The sequence below is a fragment of the Eptatretus burgeri genome, chromosome 10 (assembly GCF_056783735.1).
Source record: "Eptatretus burgeri isolate ZD-2024b chromosome 10, Ebu_testis_v1, whole genome shotgun sequence".
Classification (NCBI taxonomy): domain Eukaryota; kingdom Metazoa; phylum Chordata; class Myxini; order Myxiniformes; family Myxinidae; genus Eptatretus; species Eptatretus burgeri.
Window position 1 is genome coordinate 1,278,105 of NC_140970.1, and position 8,077 is coordinate 1,286,181.

An 8,077-nucleotide genomic window follows, 5' to 3' on the forward strand; every position below is an offset into this window, starting at 1 on the left:
TCTTACATCATTTCCAGTTCATCTCTGACTCACAAAGAAATCACTAGAAAATTACAGGATGTTATGGTTTTGAAAAATTTCCCAATGAAGGCTTGCCTAGGCTTGCCCAGGGAATTTCCAAAGGAAACCACACCCACCAGTCTTTCTCTATAAAAGCTTCAAACCCAGGCTCCATTTTAAACATTTGTTCTTGCTGGCAATGGTGTTCTGTGTGCTTGTCTCGAACTCTCTGTCTTCTATGGAACTAAACCTTCAAGTTGATGAACTGGATTCAAACCTCTTATCTATTGAGGTAAGATTTTTTATTTTCCTATTTTCAAACTTTGATTGAAGCATACTCATTTAATAATTAAATAACTTAATTAATACATTATTATTTTCTCTCACAGGAAATTGTGTCTGAAATACGAAATGAAAATACTGCTTTTGCTACAACTTGGGGAGAAATTGTTGGCTTGGTTGAAGACCTTATGAGCGACCAAGACCTTGAGTGGGATGACTTTGGTGTTCCTTGGAACTCTCTGTCTTCTATGGAACTAAACCTTCAAGTTGATGAACTGGATTCAAACCTCTTATCTATTGAGGTAAGATTTTTTATTTTCCTATTTTCAAACTTTGATTGAAGCATACTCATTTAATAATTAAATAACTTAATTAATACATTATTATTTTCTCTCACAGGAAATTGTGTCTGAAATACGAAATGAAAATACTGCTTTTGCTACAACTTGGGGCGAAATTGTTGGCTTGGTTGAAGACCTTATGAGCGACCAAGACCCACAGAACGAGTTCGTCCTTGATGACCCAACCAAAGAGTTATACCTTGGAGACCAGCAAAATCCTGAAAAAGAGTTTTACAGCAATAGTACTCATTGTGAGTTATCAAGACAATACCCACTGAACAAGTTATACGTTGATGAGCCAGAATACAAGTTTTACCTTGGAGACTCACAAATTTTGAAAAAATCAGTAAATGAGTTCTGCCTTGATGGTTTAAATAACTACCTTGGAGACTCAGGAAAAGGGTTCTGCCAAGATGGTTCTAAATATGGGGTCTACCTTGGAGACTCACAAATTTTGAAAAAAATCAGTAAATGAGTTCTGCCTTGATGGTTTAAATAACTACCTTGGAGACTCAGGAAAAGGGTTCTGCCAAGATGGTTCTAAATATGGGGCCTACCTTGGAGACTCACAAATTTTGAAAAAATCAGTAAATGAGTTCTGCCTTGATGGTTTAAATAACTACCTTGGAGACTCAGGAAAAGGGTTCTGCCAAGATGGTTCTAAATATGGGGCCTACCTTGGAGACTCACAAATTTTGAAAAAATCAGTAAATGAGTTCTGCCTTGATGGTTTAAATAACTACCTTGGAGACTCAGGAAAAGGGTTCTGCCAAGATGGTTCTAAATATGGGGCCTACCTTGGAGACTCACAAATTTTGAAAAAATCAGTAAATGAGTTCTGCCTTGATGGTTTAAATAACTACCTTGGAGACTCAGGAAAAGGGTTCTGCCAAGATGGTTCTAAATATGGGGTCTACCTTGGAGACTCACAAATTTTGAAAAAATCAGTAAATGAGTTCTGCCTTGATGGTTTAAATAACTACCTTGGAGACTCAGGAAAAGGGTTCTGCCAAGATGGTTCTAAATATGGGTCCTACCTTGGAGACTCACAAATTTTGAAAAAAATCAGTAAATGAGTTATCCTTAAGAGACTTTGTAAGTTGGTTTTACTTTGAATACTTGAAATGTGGGTTCTGGATTGATAACTCACAATGTGATACATATCTTGGAAACTCAACAGGAATGTGGTTATACCTTGAAGACTTGGAAAGTTGGGTTTATGTTGGACACTTGAAACTTTTTTGGGGGCTTTTATTTATTTATTTATTTATTTATTATTATTATTATTTTATTCATTTATATTTTGGAGACTTTTGGAGTTGCTATCACTCTTTGGGATCTAAACCTATCGATGTAGTTCTTTGTCGGATGGTGCTTGATGGGAGCAAGATCAAGAAAGTTCTGGGAAGAAAGTGCAGGCTTACTCCCCCTTTTTACGTCATCAAACCTGAAAGCCTTAAAAGACAGAATTGGAAGAAGAAAAAAACGTAAAAATATATATATATATAGGTGGAAATCTCATTTTGAAAAAGACATTGTGTTGGGCGAGGATTGAGTTGGGGTTGAGATTTTGAATGTGAGGGTTGGGGTTGAGATTTTGAATGTGAGGGTTGGGACACACACACATACACATCAACAAACAAAAGTTAAGCCTTGACTATTCAGTTGAGGATTCTGTGTTTGGGGTTCACAGATCTAAGAACGTCCCCCTTGACACACATTATATACTGTAATACACCTCGGACTTGTCCCTCTAGTGTCCAGAAAGGTGTATTATCTGCTTAGTTTTGTCTTTTGTAATTCCTGTGAATAAAATGAACCTAAAATCTCTTCCCCTTCCAAATCATATATTTTATAAGTCCAAGGAACTGTATCTATTACATCAACAATTTTAAAAAGTTCTTTCGTCCATCGTTCAGTAAAACCCTTTTCAAAATGAGATTTCCACCTATATATTCTTACGATATCACCAACTTTGAACTTAGGTTTTCTGACATTAATCTCTTTTTCGTATTTTAATTTTGTAAATGTTTCTGATGGCTTCATATTCGTTGACGTGTGAATCGTGTCATTATACTTATCCACAATATCCTGAATAAAAGATGACCATTGTTGTGAACCGAGTTGTGTGAATTTTTTATATAGTCTCTCTTTTAAGGTACGATTAAAACGTTCAACAACAACTGCCTTCCCTTCATTAAAGGTACTGTATAATGTAATACTGTTATTTTTTAGAAAATTCATAAATGTCTTGTTATAAAACTCTCTACCCTCATCAGTCCACAATTTTTTAGGTTTTCTCTTACTTTTATTAAATATCTGTTGAAAAGCTAACATAAGAGTATTACCTGTTTTGTTTTTTAAAGGGACAACCCACGCATATCTACTCCTCAAATCAATAACGGTTAAAGCATACTTGTACCCCTTATCATTATTGAGTTCAATCAAATCAGCAGACCAGATATAATCAACTTCCTTGGAATAAACTTTCCTTCTCTGAAACTTTGTGAATATTGGTTTATGTAATTCATCAGCAAATTGCTCTTCAGTCTTAATGGCATCATTAGAGCCTATAAGTTTTTTGAATTTCCAAGTCCAAGTTTCAATTTAGCACTAATCATCTTCTTCACGATGAACCTATCAACTTTTTCTCTCAAGGTTGGATTTTGTATCAGAGACAAATTATATAACATTTCTCTATCGGCTTCATGCTTTTCTTCCAACGTTGTGGTATTCCCATAATCAATATCGTGTCTCATGCACACTTCATCAACTCTATTGATTGGTTTACTCCAGGATTTAGGATTGTCTGCCTCATCTAATCTTTTATCCAAGTTTGTGCCTGGACCACAGAAAGAATACCCTGGAAGATGTAATTCCCCTGGTATTCCAGTAGTTGTAAATTTACTTCCTGATAAAAACTTTTGTATATCTCCTCCGAGTTTGTGTTTGGAGATAAATTGATTTTTTTTTGAACCACACACCGAACATATACCTTTTTGTATAACCCTGTTATTTTTACTTTTAATATATGAAATATTTTTAGTATTAGTTTTCTTTTTACATTTGAGACAATAACTCATTTATTTATGAGAAAAATTTCTGCAGAGTGCAAAAACCTTTTTAGTTTCCAACATGCACATTTGAATCTTAATTTTTAAAACATAAAGAATCCTTAGAAATGCCTTCACTCTCTCCTCCATTTATTTAAGAAAAAACTTGAATTAAAATGAATAGCTTGACGATGCTAATAGTTTTGTTGAAAGTATTGCAAATAGACTTGTTAATTCTTTGTATTCCTCCCTGGTGAGATAAGTTATTTTCTTTAATACCTCTATTCTTTTTTGAATCTCACTGGTTTCCATATTTTGATATTTATTCATTCTCTCTCTTTCCTCCCTCTCTCTCTCTCTTCTCTCTTTCCTCCCTCTCTCTATTCTCTCTTTCCTCCTTCTCTTTCTTCTCCCTCTCTCTATTCTCTCTTTCCTCCTTCTCTCTCTCCTCCTTCTCCTTTTCCTCCTCTTCCCTCTCTTCTTCAACTCCTTCCTCATCCCTTACTATCCTTGAATCGTTTACACCCCATAGAATATTATACATATATTCATCAGGATTTCTTGTTATTCCTGTATCCAAAATAATTTTTTTTACAACAGGAAACCAATAAAATTTCTTTTGAATTTCTAAAAGAGCCTTACCTTTTCTTAACCTTATAATTTTTTCATTATTTAACATTCTAATTAAATCTAAAGTTGTCGGTTTATCAACATCAGCATAATGCCAATCTTTTATTGAAAATACCTCATTCTTATGTTGTAGAACATATTTATTAAAATACCGAATACCCTTTTCTTGAAGGTATGCTTGAACACAGAAATGATAATTTTCTTGAAGCCTTCTTGCTGTCATTTATGTATTAGAAATATATGTTAGAATAATATTATGGCACGAAACACCTCCCCATCTTCCCATAGTTAAATCATTTTGTATTTCCTTACTTATTATATACAATCCTGTTTTTTCTGTTTTCATGAGATAAACAAGGGCAAAACCATTATTATATTTACCCTTATTAAATTCTTTTATTTGTTGTTTACTAATCGTGGCTCCACAAAACTCATTCTCGATACCAAGTGGATAATATTCTTCCTTACGAGACTGATTTAATTGTTCCAGGTCTTCGAGGTTAATTTTAAATGACCAATTATACCCTAAATCATTCATATCATACCCCCATTGTTCTATTCTCATACAAACGATACGCCCTTCTTTATAAAAATTTATTTTAATTCGAACTGTGAATTCTGTATGACCTGGAGATAATATCAACACTTCTGTATCTTTAGAATACACAGCCGTTTTATTTAAGTATATATATTGTGATAAATCGCTTAATCTCACCAAGTCATTCGCGTCAGTCGGGCTTGGATAATTTTTTAATTTATAAGCATTTTTCATGTTAATATTTTTGTTTATATTATATTTATGTCGTTCAGCCTGTGCCTTTGTGTAATAATTTGATAAATCAATATCCAGTTCTTGAGATACACCAAAGATAGAACCATCTTTACCAACATAAGTCATTTATATTAGATTAAAAATAATATCATAAAATTTTTTATTTTTGTTGAGTTGAAATAACACATATAGACATAATTGACCACAACACTTGGAATTTAATTCTTGGACTTGAAATGTTTGATAAACACCATTCTGTAAGAATTTTATGACTTCAACAGGTGGTGGAAGACCAAAACTATCAAAATAATATTTGTCTTGACTATTAAAAATACAAACCCAATGAGAACCGTTCCCATCATTATCTTCTAAGTTCATAATAATATTCTTTGTATGTTTCGACACATTTGTTAATTCATCTCTCATACAAATAACCACATTATGAATTTTTAATTTCTTACAATATTTGGCAAGTTGTAAATTTGATGTTGTATTCTTTCCAAATTCTTTCAACCACTCATCAATGCTCATTTATTTATTAGAAAGATATAATCCATTACCTCTTTTCGTTAATTTTACACCTGCTTGTGCTATAGAAGAAAGCATATCTCCAACTAACAATCTCGCTTTATCAGGCAGACCTTCAAGTTTTTCAGCAAAATCTACAATTACACCACTTCCACTAATTTGTTTCTCCAACTCTTTGTTATGTCTTTCCAATTCTTTTTGAGCCTGGAGTTGAGCCTTCCTTTCGTTGGCAGTTTTGACCGCTGTTGAAATACCACCCGTCAATGCTCCAACCGCACTTAAACCAGCAAATAAAGGAATTAGAAATGGGAGAAATCCTCCACTCGTCTCTCTTATTGAATATTTTTTCAACATTGGTTTTGTCATTTTAATTTTAAGTGAGCCAGTGTCATTCAAGATTTTAACCTGTTCTCTTGTGAGCAAAACATCAATTCTTACTGCTCCTTTTCTCTGAATTGTATTAACGTTAATCGTACAAGGCTTTTGATTTTGAACACAAGATGATAGTTTATGAAGATTGATTTGATTAACATATACCCCAGTTGGTACTTTGCCACTCATTTATTTAACAAAAAAATTATGTGAGACTAATCATCACACCATTATCTGTATTAATCTGCAATTCTGTTTCTTCCAAAAGCAAACAATATGTATCAACTTCTTCACTCTCTCCTCTTTCAATGTATAGGGAAGTATCCACTCGATTAGACTTTATAGTTTCTTTTGAGCGCTCAGGTCAAACGTATAGATTGTATACAAACTTTTAAATGCTGTCATATCCAAAATAGGTTCTTTATTTCCATTACTTTCACACACCTTTTGGTAAGACTTGTATGCTTCAGCAAAATCATTTTTTCCCAATTAATTTCCAATCTATCTCGTGGATAAAATGTTCCATCTAGAGAAACGCGAAGTTGTTTCACCTTAGCATTATCACTCAATGCATTATTCTTATCAGTCGCAGTATCACCATCTGGCTTTTTAAAAATCATCCACAGATATCGTGGCTTTCCTTCCAGAACACCCAAATTCCACGTGTAAGTAGTTTGATTGAGTTTAACGTGTTGACATCTTCTTTTGAGGTATGATACACTGAGTGGTTTTTTTGAGTTAAGTCTTCGATTCAACATCTCTTCTGTTTTAAGATTAGGAGTATATTCACTGATATACCAACTCATCTCCTCAATTACAAATTTATTCTGATCACCAAAAGCATTACCAACACCAAAAAGCAATCTATTTTCATTATCATTCCTTTGTAGTTGAAATCTAATTTTAAGACCATACAGAACTTTATCATAATCACAAAATCCAAATATACCTTTAAGAGGAACTGCCACAGTAAAACTATTTTCTGCTTTTGTATCATCATTATACATTCCTTTCCTTTGAATATATCCAGGGTCTGTGTTTGTTCCCGTTGACATATCAGGAATAAAACCTTCGACAGACCCCTTTCCCATTCTATCACTGAATGTATAGAGTGTAAATTTCATCATTTCAGATACAGCAGAGACATAATCAACCGCTTCAACTTCTTGTGTTCCAATATACAATCGCACACTATCAAACATTTTCCAGAAGAAATCATTTACAAGTGTAGCGTTTGTGTTATTCCCAGCCTTAGTGAATTTAAATTTACACAACAAGAAACTTTCGGAGAGATTCAAATAGGTTTGTTGATTATTTATTTCAAAACTTTTTGTACCATTCGTATTCCAGTCTGTTCCAGTTATTGCATTTACCTTGAAGTAATCTTCTTTTTTAGTGGAGTTTGAGATAATAATAGTATCATCCAAATCATAGATACTATCAATTGCTTCCATACTTGTATTTATTTAGGAAAAAAGATGTTAAAACTTTTGAAACCCTGATCCAAGTATTTGAATTATTTTCTGTCGTTCTTGGGGGGACAACTGAGTTTTACCTTTCTTAATTTCTTTTATTGCTTGTAATTTATGAGATTCTTTCTGAGCATCTTTTATACTCTTTACAGCACCTGCTACATTTCCCACAGCAGAAGCAGTTGAACAAATTAGGTCTTTATGTTTAAGAATAGTTGAACCAATACCCATGAGAGTATCAATTATCCCATCTCCTCTAAATTGATGTCCGACACCCCTTTGTCTCTTAGGTTTATAGTATCCTCTACCAAGATACATACCTTCACCCTTGTAGTACGGGAAAGGAACATCCCATCCCCTGTAATTATTTTATATTTTCCCAACTCGTGCTTCCTCACAATAACCATCGTATTTATTTATTGAAAAACTTCACGTAGGTGAATTCTGATGGATATAACTTCTCCATTAAAAGAGATCACACGATTATCTTGGTCGGTTATCCTAAAATTTACTCTGTGTATGGTTTTTCCTGACACAGGTAGATAAACCAAATTTTTAGGCTCCATATTGAATTTATAACCAATTGGGGTTGAGTATGCGCTGAATGAAAATATTGTATTTGTTTTT

The 8,077-nt window shown here is 33.4% G+C and overlaps 1 long non-coding RNA gene across 1 annotated transcript in view; it reads left to right on the forward strand.

Moving 5' to 3' along the window:
• LOC147017799 (uncharacterized) overlaps positions 1–852 on the forward strand; it is a 1,367-nt gene extending 515 nt beyond the window's left edge. Inside the window, exons 1-2 of the long non-coding RNA XR_015062144.1 lie at positions 1–584; positions 682–852. The exon at positions 1–584 is cut by the window's left edge and continues 515 nt beyond it. This is a non-coding gene — a long non-coding RNA (uncharacterized LOC147017799). The remainder of the gene's footprint in view (positions 585–681) is intronic.
• Positions 853–8,077: the final 7,225 nt, after the last annotated feature.